Source organism: Capricornis sumatraensis, chromosome 5, assembly GCF_032405125.1.
Source record: "Capricornis sumatraensis isolate serow.1 chromosome 5, serow.2, whole genome shotgun sequence".
NCBI lineage: Eukaryota > Metazoa > Chordata > Mammalia > Artiodactyla > Bovidae > Capricornis > Capricornis sumatraensis.
Window position 1 is genome coordinate 83659365 of NC_091073.1, and position 15907 is coordinate 83675271.

Here is a 15907-nt window from a genome sequence, read left to right on the forward strand (position 1 = left end):
GTACACAAAGTTTGCTTGAAAGAGTGAGTGGAAGATAGTGTTCGCATCAGTGAAGAGAGGAAGCTATTAAAATGGCCAAAAGACAGTTCTTGGAAACCTTACAGACAATTCAGGAGTCAAGTGCAAACCATAGAAGGTCAAGAAAAAGAGGTACCGAGGAGACTTCCTTGGAAGTCCAGTGGTTAAGACTTCGCTTTCCAGTACAGAGGGTGTGGGTTTGATCCCTGGTCTGGGAATTAAGATCCCACATGCCTCATGGCCAAAAAACCAGAACACGCACACAACAGAAGCAATATTGTAACAAATTAAAAACTTTAAAAATGGTCCACATCAAAAAAAACAGAGAGAGAGAGCCACTGGGGTCAGGAGAGTTTAGAATTTGCTCTGTGGTATGATAGATACAGAAGGGAGATGGTGTATTGGATGGAGGTGGCGTTGGGTCCAACAAAGATATTGATAGAGAAAAGTTGAATCAGAAAGAGGCAGTTACGTGGCAAAGGCGAGCTGGTGATGAGGATGAGCCCTCCTTGCTGGCACTGGGAGGGGTGTGACAGTGAAGGCTGAGCTGGTAGAGCACTCTAGTGTGGGCAGACAAGGCGCAGAATGAGAGGAGAGGCAAGTGCACAGAGATACATACCTGTCTTGGTTTTATTCAGAGTAATTTATGAAGCCCTTGGCATGGAAGACTATGGCCACCCCTTATAGAAAGAGGTCAGTATTGCATAGAATCAGTGTTTGGATGGCAGATCTGAAATTTGTGAATACTGCTGTTATTGGATAGATTGGTGGTGTAGCTTTGAAGATTAGTTTGAAAATATAAAACCAAATGCTTCCTTCTTCCTTTTATGAACCATGCCTCCCTAGAAGTTCAGAGCCAATAGTGCATAGGAAGGAAGACAAATAAAAATGACCTTCCTTGCTCTGTGAGGCTGGCTGCTTGAGAGCCCAGGAGAGGCCGCTTCTCCTTGGCTTGAAGTTGCAGTGGTTGCTAACATTCCATTGAATGAACTGTGAGATGCGTTCACTTTATAGGGAGGGGATGTTACATTTGCTAGCCAGACCATACGAGAATTTTTTCCTTTCCTTACAAATGATAGAATAGACTAAAGAGACCCAATAGAATTAATAAAATTGTCAAGCACAATAAAAATGCCTGGATTATGTGTCTTGGTTTCTGTTTCCTCCAACTCTTCTTGAGGGCTTTAGTAGAGCTGGACCCAGCCATGAAAGGAGGATGGAAGAATTTTTCTGAATGGCTTGGCAGGAAACGTCAGGTTTTTCTGCCAAGAAATTGGAATTTCCACTTATGTCAGCAAGATGCGAATTAAAAAAGAAAGAAAAGCGCAAAAAGAAATAAACAAAAACCACACAGGTGCCTTTAAACCCAAGGTGCCAGGTTTTGGAGTCTCAGAGTCATGATGAATACTGTGCTGTTGAGTTGAATGTATCCCTGAGGGGTTGGGGGAGGTTGACCAGCATCTTTGAAAGTTTAAAGTGCAGAGGAGACTCAGCTAAAACTTTCTTAAACCGGATCTTGTCCAAACCTCCTTCAAGAATGTCTGCCTGATACACGTGCCCACATCCAACAGCTAAAGAAACCCCCTTTCCTGTTCAGCAGCCTCCCCCGACACTGACTTAACTGTTCATTGGTCCACTTCACCAACCCTGTGTCCAGGATGGAGACTCAGATGTGGATGCATCCATATGCATCCAGTGTGGGTGATGGCTGATTTTGACCAGTTTGCATTCTTTGTGTTGATTCGGTCAGCCTTAAACCTCCTGGATGCAACTCTTCACACAGGTTGCAGAAACACTCTCTCGGAACCCTGACTAAGCTTGCTATTGCCTTTTAAAAGCTATTTATTTTTATTTATTTATTTGGTTATGCCAGGTCTTAGTTGCAGCACGCAGGATCTTTAGTTGTAGTATGTGAACTCTTAGTTAGGGGATCTAGTTCCCTGACCAGGGATCGAACCTGGACTTCTTGCACTGGGGGAGCATGTTGTCTTAGCCACTGAGCCACCAGAGAAGTCCTCGCTTTTGCCTTTTGGTCAGGAGATTCTAATGTGGTGGGAACAGGAAATCTCAAGACTGAATGCTTGCAGGTTTCTCCTCTACCCTTATTAACAAAAATATTGATACATGCCAGTCTGGGTTGTCCTGCCTTCAAAAACAGATCATTGTGGACTATATCTGGTTCAGCAGAAGGTACCTTCTCTTGTATTTAAAAAAGGCACATTGAGTAGCTTGATGTGGGAAATGGCCTGTCACCTTCAACTGCTGAGAGAGTGTGACACGTTTGACCGATATGTACTTATTGAAATGTTTTGTGATTGTTTTGAAAAGAACAGAACTCAAACAACTGCAGACACACCTCAAGCTGGATAAGGAGACTGATCTTTAATCACACACATCTCAGGTTGTATATTTAAAATTCATTATTTAACACTGAGAGAGGAAACAGTCAGGAAATGTTTTCTATCTTTAAGCTTATGAGAAAGGACAAAATCTACCTTTCCTCACTGTATAAATGGTTAGGTTTAGAATTATAGGGAATTAATTTGATTGCCAACTCACTGACTTGTGACTTTGGGGAGCTTCATTTTTCTAAGCAAGTTTCCTTCATCTGTAAATGAAGGGTGATATTAGTACCCACCTTAAGTTTCGGAAAACTTACTTCTGGTGTTTTGAATGGTGCTGCCTTATTGTTGGTATGTGTTTCTCAGGTGTCCCCAAGCTGGCTAAATCAGGGGATGGCGCACTTTTTCTGGAAAGGACTAGCTAGTAAATATTTTAGAATTTACAAGGGCCCTTTGGTCTCTGTCATACCCAACTCTGCACTTATAAGGAGAAAGCTGCCATAGACAATATGAAAATGAATAACCCTGGCTGGGTTCCCATAAGACTTTATTCATGGACACAGAAATTTGAACTTCACATACTTTTCATGTGTCATGAAACATTCCTCTTCTTTTGATTTTTTTTCAGCCTTTGAAAACTGTATAATCCAGTCTTAGTACACTGGCCATACAGAAACAAAACAGGAAGTGGGTTTAAGATGCCAACAGTCATCCTAGGAGAATTTGCCTGATCATTTTTAGTAAACACTGCTCATGGAGAAACAGCACATGGATTTCTTGGGAAGATTCAAGTATCTCAAGTCATTGTAGCAAACCAAGTAGAGAAGAGATTGATATTTTTTATGCAAATTTCAAGTAGGCATACTTTGTTGTTTATTGTTTATGGGCCTGATCCAAGACACATTTAAAAAGTAGGTGAAAGAGATGGCCAGTTAAATTATAGGTTGTTAACTTGGATCCTCTTTCTGGTTGTGAAGCTGCAATTATTTGCTCCCAAGACATCTAGCCTGGCTCCTGGTGAATGTGCATAGCGGTTTGTTCCCTTACAGTTTTTTCTGTATAATCCCATCTTTTCCCCTAGGAATCTGTGAGAAGTTGGGTGGAGTAGATTGGTGATGGCTTATTTTATATAAGGGGAAGCAGCAGCCCAGAGAAATTCTGTGACTTTTCCTGAAGTTCAACCGATGCAGCAATAGAATCAGCCTTGGAAACTCAGCCACTACCTCCCAACCCACTTACATCCCACCATCCTGCTTTGCACGATTATTAAACAGATAATGAGGAAATTAGTGCTGGTACCTGGCATTCATAAATGCCATAATTTATAAAGATCCTTATCATATTTTGTTTAACCCTCAGGAAATACTGGCAAGTGAGCAGGGCAAGTTTTATTGTCTGCCTGTTAAGTGAGGCAACTGACAATCTGGTATATTTTATAAGTTTCTCAGGGTCACACACCGATAAAGCACTGGAGGCAAGTCTGGTCCTTAGGTTTTCTAACTCCTTTTATTATACCAAGCTGCCTTATTATATATACGATATGGCAGTTGATGTCATTAATATCCAAACATTGAAAAATAAATTGAAAAAGAAATAACACACTGCCTTGGTTCCAGCCCCTGGCAGTGATTTTTAAGTAGAGGTTTGCGTTATGAGAATTTTTTTTGCTTTCAAAATGCTGTGTGTGCCTCCTGTAAAAGGTTGAATTAAATGCTTTTATTTTTGGTAAGTGGCCCATGTAAATTTATTATTTATTTATTTTGGTACTTTTTGCTCCAGCTCCTTTGCCTAAACGAAGCACTGCTGCAATTTTATTGCATACCTCATCATTAAAATAAATTGAAAAGACGCTTGTTAGTTTTAATATTGCATGGATGAAAATCTATCTGGCAGTTTTAGGAATAGTTACAATTCCTTATAGTGCATTTTAAGAAGGAGTCTGGTTTTGTTCTTGATTAAGAAAAGAGAGAAGACTTTCTGAAATTTGCTATAATTCGATTATCATCTTTCTTGGGGAGGAGGTCTCTTGCTCACTGTGACCCTGGTTTTATTGACTCGTTCGGCATTCTTTCCAGCCTGTGGGAGGGGAAGTATGCTCTGGGGCTGCATGAGGGACTTTCGTTTGTTGGTAAATAACCCAAGCAAAGCTGCTTCCAAAGGCAAGTTTTCCTCTCTTCTCTATTAACCATATGCTTCTTTAACTATTGGACATATGCCCCTTTCCATAAACTACATGCAGCTTAAACTGTTGGAGCTATTGTTAACTTGAACACAAACCAAAGACTCAGATGCCTTCTGGCATGTAAGTCTGTAATACAATCCCCCCAAAGATGGTGGTAAATATTCCTCTGCATAAATAGCTTTTCAGAATCTGGAGACTCTGGATAACGGGTCACTTGATTACAGACTGAACTAGCCTTTCCTGAGAACTTTTATAGGAAGGGGTCGAATAATTTTAACACTGATCATCTTCACCTGTACCTCTAAAGGAATGCCAAGCAAGTCAGTGTTCAGCTTTCAGGGCCTTTGTAGTAGACAGTTTGCAGGGGTTAATCATCATTTATGATATTGATAGATGAGAAAGTCCTGGTGACTTGGCCACTTACCTGAAGGATGGCTTGAAGTGGGTTGTTTAGACTCATTAAGCCTCAGCGTATTTACCTGAATAACTGGGGTGCCAGGACTGCACACCTGGCAGACGGTGAGCAGCCAATGGGATTAATGCCTTTGCACTTGGCATATGACCTGGCTTTCAGTACGAGCTCAGTGAGTGTGAGCAGTAGCCGTGGCAGTAACGATCATTTCTAATGCACTTGCCTTTTCAAAATTCTTTTATTTTTTCTAATGCGCTTTTCTTTTGTACCTTTCAGGGGATGACCTGGAGAAAGCTGGTTTGGCAAGAAGGGACATTAGGGCATGTTAGGGATGTACTTGTTGGAAGGTGCTTGTGTGTAGTACAAAATAATTAAAAATAGTCTTATAACTTGAAGTAAGTGAATTTACATAAAGCCCAATATCATTGTAAGGTGTTACTAATATGTGTAAAAATAGCCTAGCAAGCACTTACAGCTTTAAGAGGTGGGATAAATAGTTTAAAATAAGACTACAGGACTACAAGAGATAAAATAAGACTATGGGAGAGAAACTCATGGGATAATTTTTCAATGTATGTATACTTAATTTGGACTTCTCTAGAGAATTATTGTAAAGGTCATACTTAGGATAGAATTAAAACCAAGAGTAAAAGAAATCAGCTATTTCTGCACTCTAAAATTTTTGAGAAATACAAGACCATAAAGGAAAAACATTGCATAGAAATATTTCATGCTCTCTTGGTACGTTTTTTAAAACTTAAAAAGTGTATAGAAATAATTATATATTTGTTTTCCACCTTCCCCTCCTCCAAAAACTTGACTCCTTAAAGAACTTGAAAGCATGGTAATTAGGTGGGTGAGTGGACTCTAAATTCCACTGCAGGCTCTGCCTCTTTCTAGCTGTGTTTTCTTGGATACATAAACCTCACTTTTTGTATCTGTATAATGAGAAGTACAAAAGTATTTACCTCATAGGATTGGCTTGTAACACCTTAGAAAAGTACTTAGTGCTCAGTAAAATTTTTTCCTATATTCATTAAAATCCTTGATTCACTGTATTTTATAATAATATTCCATCCTAAGATAATGGACTTTAATTTTGTTACCTAGTTTTCCATATTATAAATAACACCGTGATGAATATCCTTGAAAAGAAATTGTCTTCTTATCTATTTTTTTTTCCCCTTAAGATACAGCCTGGAAGTGGATTATGGAAATACTTTAATAGTGTGAGAAAGTGACTCTCCCACCATATCCCCCCCCCCCCCAACTCTCAGTATTACTGCTTTTGCTTTTTTACTGTAATATCCCTCATTGTTTTGGGTACAAGGTTTATTGGCAAAGGTGGGTAAGTTCCTTTAGGGTAATAGCTAATCTGAAGTGTGTAGCCAAACCTAATCTGCTGCCTGTTTTTGTGCAGCTCATGAACAAAGGATAGCTCTTTACATTTTTAAATATGATGTGAAAATTACATGAAATTCAGATTTCTGTGTTTATAAATGAAGCATGGGGACACCGCCATGCCCACTGGTTTATGTCTTGTTTGTGGCGGCTTTCATGCTGCAGCAGGGTTTGGTGGTTGTGAAGTTCCCAGACACATGCTTTAGGGCGCTTCTGCTGCTGCTAAGTCGCTTCAGTCATGTCCAACTCTTCTGCGACCGCACGGACGGTAGCCCACCAGGCTCCTCTGTCCATGGGATTCTTCAGGCAAGAATACTGGACTGGGTTGCCACGCCCTCCTCCAGGGAATCTTCCCAACCCAGGGATCGAACCTGTGTCTCTTACATCCCCTTCTTTGGCAGGTGGGTTCTTTAGCACTAGTCCACCTGGGAAGTCTTAGGGCATTGATCACAATTCAAATTTATTTTATATTTCTTGTCACTGAGTAAGGAAGTCCAAGAGCCAGATCTTTAAGTAGGAGCTTTAAAGTCTGACTGCCTGGGTTCCAGGCTCTGCCCACCAAGCAGCTGTGTGTCCTTGGTAAATAGCCCACCTTCTCTCTGCCACAGTTTCCTCATCTGGCAAATGAGCAGAACAACAGTGTCTAATCACGGTACAGTGAAGAGTAAAGCAAGATAGGCGAAGCCCTCTCGATCTCATAGTAAGCAGATGTTAGCTGTATTGCACTGGTGTGTGGTTAGTGAATTTGAATTGGTCAGATGAATGAGTGAGACCAAAAAAAAAAAAAAACTTGTATTTTGGACAGGTAGATGAATTTGGTGTTTTATTTGTTTCCTTAATCACTTTTACTAGGACTTCTTGAGTATAAAAATACATTCCCCTGGCCTTGTGTCTGGAAAGTTAGAAAAAGGGCAAAAGAAAGGTCGGGCTGTGTCCTGGTCCCCAGTCTTCTGCAGAGGCTGGGTGACTGGTGTCTGCCCTGTCCAGTTGGTCGGAGGAGAGGAGAGCAGCAGGGTACCAAAGCCTCCTGTCTTGTGTATGACCATCAACGTGGACTTTGGGGGAGATTAGGTTTTGTGACCATTCCTGCTTTTACTCATAGTTTCTGAACCACACCTGGAAAGTGTTTCCCAAAATTTCAGACTTCCGTGGCTAAGTAACTAGAAGTAGACTTAGCTCTATTAAAAGTGTGAAGAGTCAAAATGTGGTATTTTCATTTGAGTTTCTCAAATGCAAGTTTCATAGCTGAGGTCAAAGTGGGCAGTGGCTAGAGGGAGCTTCTGTGGTAGAAATCTGATCCAGGCAGTACCTGGCCTTGCCCAGAGGCTGAGTCAGCAAAGGTGAGCACCCTTGCACCATCCCTAATCTGGTCCCAGTGGGGGTCAAGCCTCCAGCTCCTTTCTGTACAGTAAAGATATTCTCTTGATATTTAAGTGTACTCTCCAGGAGGATCTGATTCCTGCCATAGAGTAAGCATGGTCTTTAAAATGTTATTAAAAATACAATACCACCATATGCTCAGGCTTTCTTATTACCCAGTTTTCTAAAAAACCAAAACCAGGCAACATCAACACACCAGATGAAGCCAGTTAAATTTGTGTTCACGTCACCAAATTTAAAACACGGTGAAAAGTTTAGGAAATGGAACTCTGATGTTACGGAGGGGATTGGGTGGGTGAGAACCTGGGAACCACCATTCAGAAGTGCGGCCAGCAGAGGCTGTCACACACAGAGATTTCTTTCCCTGCTTGCCTTTAAAGGAAGAGCGAGAATTCCCTGGAAGTCCAGTGGATAGGACTCTGTGCATCCACTGCAGGAGACATGGGTTTGATCGCTGGTTGGGGAGCGAAGATCCCCCAGGTATGGCAGGACTGAGGGCAGGGTAGCTCCGGGGCAACAGGCTTGGTCTGGTTGGAGGATGCAGCCACAGCAGCTGTCAGCTCACTTGAGCCTTGTGAGCAGACATTCTACGATGTCTCTTATGATTGTGGGTTGTGGATGTCACTATGGGTGGTTAACTGCTCAGGCTGTAGGTGCAAAGCAAGGAAGAGAGACTGTTCATTCTTTGCTTTTAAAAGACTCAAACTGAGTTCTCAAAGAACTCTCTAATACCTAAATGTTCCTGAGACTGTTACTCGCAGATAGGCATAAATGCGCTATTAAGTGGAAGGGAAAAAAATGGGGCCCTCCTGAGAATTTATTGTACTGCCTTTGATGTCACTAATTAACTCACTCTGTGTAAGCAGTGACTAGTAACTAATAGCAGGCTAATAGAAGAAGCTTCATGACATTTTAGAATTCTTAATGCTAGGAAAGGTCTTCTTGAGCTCATGGAAAATTAGGAAGATCTCCGTTTTACAGGACGGCCTGCCGGGGCCCTCAGGGGCCTGTTTTGTTGTTTGTTGTTGTTGTTTTTTCCCTCTTCCCAGGGACAGGTGGGGCTTGGCTACTGCTTTGTCTAAAACTTTGAAAGCTGGTTAGTAAGGTTGGGTTTGTGCTGGCCCAAGTCGTAGTGTTAACACCCAGAAGCATCCTTTCCGAGGTGGGCAGGGGTGTGGACCTCTGATTGGTGTGGGTTCAGAGAGAGGCAAGAGGATGTAAACCCTATATGGCATGCCTGGTGAGGCCTCAGACATGAAGCTTGTATGATCGACCCCTGATTTTCCAGATGGCAAGGAGCCCTTATTTTTAAAAAGGCAGGAGGCTGCTTGCTCCAGGCCTTGGGAGCTCCCTGCTCCCAGGAACTCACAGCAGTGTCAGGTTTGCCCTTCAGTTTATCTAAATTCTTGTCTTACTCTTCACTCTTTCTATCCCAGGAGCCCCCTTTAAAGCTGTGTGAAGCTCTGTAAGCTGAGTAGTAGGGAGTAAGGCCAGAAATTGCCTTGGGTTTAGTACTAACCTGTTCTTGGGAGCAAATAGTTTCTGGTGAAGGGCTGGTGGGATACTGGTCAGTCTGGACTATGTTTTGTTCTTTGGCAAAAAGAACTCTAGAAATATTAAAAAAAAAAAAAAAATTGTGGTACTCCTACTGCTGGGATGGAGGGCGTTTTCTACTTCTTTGCTTTCCCCTGGCGATCTTCTCATTGATGGAAGGAGGCAGAGAGAGCTACCCGCTAATTCTTGAGCCCATGATCTTTGAGAAAGGATTACCACTTGAATTTCTCCAAAGCTTCACATCCCCCGGCCACCCTCTCGTGTAGCAGGCCTTGCAGTCAGTTTAAAGGTTGCAGACAAAGCAGAGAGCTCTCTCCCAATCCATCTGGGCCACTCCCTCTGTCATCAGTCATTGTCAATGGGAGATGTATGTGTAGCCTCACAAGGGCGATGTCTGACCCCAAGGGCATTGGAAATGTTCTTAGAGAAGGCATTGTTTGCTCCTCCCTTTGGCAGCCAGACTCTAAGATTCCAGGGAGCAGCTTCTGGCTTAGGCATCCCTGCAGTCAGGATGGAAAGGGTCAAGATTCTGCTTCTAAAAACTACAGACACTAACCACCGCCCCCACCCCCTTTCTTGGCATAATTCTACAAACCTTGTGAATGTGCTTAGCCTCTTCTCTTTCGTTTCTGATCTCTCTTTGGTCAAAGTCTTAGAGAAAATTCTGAAACAAGGAGGCGAGGAGTTGGGTTCTATTGGTGTTTTTTATTCAAAGAACATCAGAAAGTAAATAACCACAGAAATAAAAGCTGACAAGATGCAACCAATACATAATAAGAAAACATGAAATAATGCTCTTTCCAAACACAGCCAAGCAATTTCCTGGGAGAAAAGCAGAAAATGATGTTCTGTTTCTTGCTTAGAAGAGAAGAAGGTGGGGCTCCAGGCTTGTGGGAGCACACTAAAACCTGCAGTAACACACAGATGCCATTGGTCGAGCCTCAGCGTGCGGCAGTATGTGTGTGTGTGAGTGTGTGTGTGTGCGCGCGGACACACAGCCTGTGTAAGGCATGAGCCTGTCCTCATACCTGTGGGGATAAGATGCTTCAGGGTACTAAGACCCTGAAGTTGGATGTCCCACAGTGGATTTGTCCCTGGGGCCCTCTGGGTTTTTCCCAGAAGTGGTTGTTTGTTGACAAAAACTTATTTGGAGAGTATCAAGGATTTGAAAATGTCAGATCATCAAAATGTAATTGCTCTCCTCCCTTCCTTTAATTGATGGTCGTGGGGGTGGAGGCTGAGATTGCGCACAAGCCATAGGTATCATTCGCCAAACCTGCCTGGGAGCAGACCTCTTCTCATGTTAACAGGACTTTGTGGCCTATCGAAGGCGTGATTAGGATTTCTCTTACATCATGTATAAAGGACATGGTTGCATAGTTTTGATCAGGAAACTGGCCCTAATGCCTTGTCCTGCTATAACATCAGGTTCTGGTGAGGAGCAAGTGAGAAGATACAAATGATAAAGCGGTTTGTGGCAGAAACGGATTATTTCTTCTCTTAAGAAAGGGGATTGATGTTTGCTGGTGAGGGGTCAGGAATAGCCCTCCGCATGTTGATTGTGGCTCACACCTGCGTTTTGATCTATTTGTAGATGACTTGATGATTGATATCATTCAGTTTGGAAATGATGAGGTTTCACAAACTCAGACCTTACTAAACACGGAAATATTATTTTCTTGTTTGAATCCTATTCTGTTCAAAATCTGAGTATCCACTCTTTTTTTTTTTCCTCCTTAACATTTTGTGGCCTCCACCCCTCCCCCCAGCCGCCCTGCCTTTTGGGCTCACCGAAATTTGAGTGCCACTTTTCTGGGAAAGCCTGATATTCTGACTTCAGTTTTGTAATTTAATGATGGAGAGTTTCCTTAGTAAACCAAATTTAGAGTCCTAGAATGCTTATCTTATATCCAGACCTTGAACATAAAAGGCATTTTATACCCGCAATTGTTCATTTAATGAGCAATTGCAGAGTGCAGGCCGGTTAAGGGATTGAGCTATATGCACTATTATTGCAAGAAGTATTCCGAAATACCAGAAATAGGACGTAAGCTCTGATCAGGGAGACTGCGAGCACAATTACCTTCTTTTCAAATCCTTCTGTGACACTGCGGGAGGAAAAAGGACTTTGAAACTTGAAAGGAAAGAGCTTGCTTTCAACCTCAAAAGCTAGGAGGAAAGGGCTCTGAAATTTGCTCTGAATTCCCAATTCACCATTAGCCTGTTTCTTCCTTTAGCCTCAAGGCATTCTCCGCTTTTTGAAAAGATGTTAAGAAATTCAGTCACAATAGAGAGCCTAGTTCTGAACGTGTTTCACTCGGTCCATTGAGGTCTGGGCTCCAGCCTTTGTGTGGAGTGAATTGAGCTGAGCGGCTAGCTGGTTGCAGAGAGGTGAATGAACAGTCGCTGTGCAGTGGCAAATTCTGGCAAAGAAAGAAGCGCCCCCTCTTCCTTTATTTTCCAATATGCATTCCTGTACAACCCCGCTAGTGGCCATATGTGGCGTCGAGCCTGTTCTTAAGTCAATACGGGGTCCTTGGTTTATTGCAACTCTTGTTAAGTTTGTCTTGTAATTGAAGCTGCTGTTGACCTTGCTTGGGGACCGTTTGTAAAACCGTTTATTTAGCATAAACTGAAATAATAAACCCTCCTTCTCTGGGGCTGATTGTGATAGGGTGACATTAGTTTGATTTAATGATTAGCCAGCCTGACCCTTCTGCTGGAGAGAGTGCCTTGAATAGAGAGAGTTCACTCGGAAGCACTCAGAAAGAATACTAATGAGCTTGTTAAATTTAGCATGGCTCCAACCACTTTTAATTCCTCTAATGGGAGCAAGCACTGCCTGGGAGAGGGAGAAGGCCAGGGTGCAGGGAGGCAGGGAGACACCGAGAATGTTCCTAGCAGGTCTGCACTGCTAGAGAAAGCCCAGCAGAAAGAGAAGTTTGCAGAAAGTAGCTAACCAGAGCCTGGGACTGAGTTGTAAGTATCCATCTGTTCGCTTTCACTCTGTGTCTTCTGTGTCTTGGGGGGAAGAGAGGCGTGATGCTTTTAAAACTGGATTGCAGGGGACGGCTTAAAATCCACGTTCATTTCAAAGAGGTGAACACTTGTACCACGAGATCCTCACCCGCTGATTTGGTAAAGGGGACAGGAAGTGTTCCTGGTTGGTGATGCGGTGCAGGGTTTTACCTTTCCATGGGAACAGTCATCTGAAACTTTTTTGTCCAGTCCAATGCAAAAGAGCACTTGTGTCCTGGGTCTCCGGGAGAAGAAGTCAATCAAGAGTTTGGGAACAAATGCACAGGTGTGTGTGTGTGTGTTGAGTCCTGCTTCTCACCACGATGCCTTCCTGGAAACCTTCCCTGTAAATGATCTAAGCAATGTTGGTGATGAAGCCGCTCTTGAGTTGTGAGAGTTTATGGCACCAAGCGTGTCTGATGCAATATGGGTTGCCTTTGGATGAGTTTGGAAAAACCTGAGACAGCTTCTGAAATGCAATGTGGGGGCAGCCCTCCCTGCAGTGGGTGGGAATTCCCTAATTTCCACTGGAGCACAGATCTGCAGAAGGCAGGGGATCCAAAGTGGGATCCTGATGACAGTTTTGAAAACAGTTTTTCTCCTGAAGCTTTTTAGAAACTTGCATGTCTCAGTCTGACCCTCCGAGCCTGCAGCTGCTGAACCGAGAGAGGCACGAACAGTCGCCCTGTGTTTGGCTGTTCAAGTCCACTGGCAGATGCTTCTGAAGGACTGGGCTGTTTGCTTACATTTTTGCAGCTGACTTCTGCTTGTTGCCATGGTGGACAGTATGTTTCTGTCAATAATTTGGCCTGGCGTAGCCTGTCTGCGCTGACTCTCCAACTTTATTGAACAACTCAGCTCGACTGAACAAGATTAGACAGCTCTCGTCTTCTTGGCTTGCTAGAGTGGTTGCTAAATTTATAAGAGCAGGCAGGAATATGGCTTGGAAAGTTTCCCTTTCACTGTAGATAGCACTCTTTCAAGCCTCATAGCTGTTTGTATTCTGGGGATGTATACTGTCAAGGTTTCATCCTGAATGCCCCTCAGAATCAACTCAGTATAGGAGATGAACTTCAGGAAATAATCACTTGCTGGAATTTTCTGGAGAGGGAGAGTAGGTGAAAATGTGGGAGTCCTGACTCGTATAAGAGTAAGTCCGATGAAAGTTTCCACATGAAAAAAATCCTGGCCTGCGTTTTACTAAGAGAATTAGTTCATTTTTTTTCAGTATTAAGTGTTTGAACTTTGCTGATTTCTTGTTCTAATTTGATATTCACACATACTGTGTTAATTCTCATAAAGGAATTAATTTTTAGCTAAAAAGACCCGCCCGTTTCCACTTACCCGCCTCTCCCTAACTGCTTCTTTCTCTCACGAGGTGGGGGAGAATGTGGGAGGGCTGCGAATAGTCCATGCCCAGTATTCAGTTATTCGTGAAGTTGGATTCAAATGCTTGTCTGTAAAGACATCATGTCTAAGAAACTCACTCTATTGTAGGGATGCAGTTTTAAGAGAAGAAAAGTTAATTTCTTCTAGGAAGATTAAGTGAAGGGAATCCTGTTTTAAACCTGGAACAGATTAGTAGGGCTTGGTTATTCATCTTTCCCAAAGACTGCTAATTGCGTGTCACAGTCCCTCTTGGTATGAGCTGTCTGGCTTTCCAAATTCAGGTCCATTCTATAGAATATACACCTTAGTGCAAAGTTGAAATTGGAAGTTGTGCAGGCACACTTTAGTGGAAAATATGACTTTGGCCATGGTGGGAATTTTTATAAACCGACTATGAGTTTTGAGTGTTTTTGACATCCTTACGTCTTTACATCACTGAAAACCTTCATTCTGCAGCCTGCAACTTTACTGCTAATGAAGTTTGAGTGTGGATTAGGGCCTAAAAGTATTAGAGAAATTAAAATGTCGGATTTTTGTTGTTGTTGTTGTTTTTGTAGTTTGTTTTTAAACTAGAAAAAGCATGGTTGTAATTGCTTTTGGAAAGATCAATGTGTGAAAATGTGACCATTTTCTTTTTTAGTAGTTACTTGATAGATTAAACTCATGATTTATTCCATCATTACAAGATTTGAGGGTGGGGATCTGCACAAAATAATGTTTCACAGTTACCCAGCAGTAATCAGCAAAATCACTGTAAAGTCCAGAACATACCTCATTGCCTGTTTGGTTTTGAAAGTCATTTGCTAGGCTTAAAAAAAAAAAAGAAAGAAACATACAGTTCTTATTTCTTCAGGTCCCAAACATAGGCAGGAAAATGAGAGTTGCTACTGGCTTTAGGTAGTTCAAAGTATTAGTCATCACAAAAGAGTTGTTGTTACTTGAGTTTGTATTTTCACACTAGTTCATGTTCATAGCTATTCTTCTAAATTTGTCAAAAGAGCTATGAAATTGCTAAAGCATACTTTTTTTTTTTTTTTCTTTTTAAGAGACGTTTAAGAGAGTATGTCTTTAAGAGAGTATGTCTACTCAGCTAGACATACCTCTGTTTTTTCGGATATTTTGAAGAGAAGTTTGTGTGTGAATATTAGATGAGTTCAAGATCTGTTCAGTTAAATAGTACATCAGTATTATTATTTATATGCACTTATAGTTTTTTGTTTTTGTTTTGTTTTTAGGATCAGGAATGAGAAACAGCTTTCAAATGGAGTGTCTAAGCAGTGTCCTAACAGCTTTGTTTCCATCAGCACTTATCTGTCAGAGCACAGTCTGTGGATTAAACACAGCTTGTGTGGGCATAATTGAGAGTGCGCGTATGATTCTTACAGATGAATTGGTCCACTTGTTGTGGGTTTTGATTGCCAGTTTGGTTTGATTTTATGCCACGGGTCTTTGATCTGCTATTATCAGAAAGGCCATCCAATCACATTTGCAGAGAACCATAGTGGACCGATGGAAAGTTCTTACAGATGAAAGGGAACAGAAGTATGAGGGAGCTTGAATTTCATCAAGGCGTTTCTTACATGTTTGAAACGATGTCTGGAGCCCACCAGAGTGTGGATGTAGATCAGTGTAACTGACGCCCTCCACACCCACATTCTATCCCCATTTTCCTCTTAGCTCTCAGCTTGGTTCTGTGGGCCGAAGCAGGAAGTGTCCTGTAAGGGGCACTGTAGGTTTTCATGATTGCCATCTTTATCCCTCGGAACCAGCGGGTTTTCTGTCCTATGTCTGGCACTGTTTCATCTCTCAGTGGATCACACATCTGACTTAAAAATAAAATCACAAGGATAAGTTTTGCTTTCTAACAGGTCCGCCTCCGAGGAACAGGGGTCTCTTGCCTCCTGGATCACCGGAGGCCTGGCTTCCTCAGGCCAGGAGAAGCTGGCAATCCACAGCCTTAGTCTGGTAAAATCTCCAGCTCCTCAGGCCCTGCAGGGATACTGGCAGGTCCCTGATGGGAAACCTCACTGGCAGATTCGGCTGGAAGCCGGGGATAGAATTTGCTGACATCTCAACTTAATAGGCTCGTTTCCTGCTCTCCTTCTCCTTTGATTTGTATCTTGGACCCTCATTCACAAACAATTTTGGCTTGAGACCCTCCAGTCATGGCTAGCTTTCACAGTTGCCAAGAGTGAGAAGTAGGCTTCTTTT

General features: G+C 42.4%; 1 protein-coding gene across 1 annotated transcript in view; it reads left to right on the forward strand.

The window, feature by feature from the left end:
* The window catches only part of GLI3 (GLI family zinc finger 3), a 296245-nt gene that overhangs the window by 68098 nt on the left and 212240 nt on the right, over positions 1-15907 (forward strand). The gene's annotated exons all lie outside the window — the stretch shown is intronic.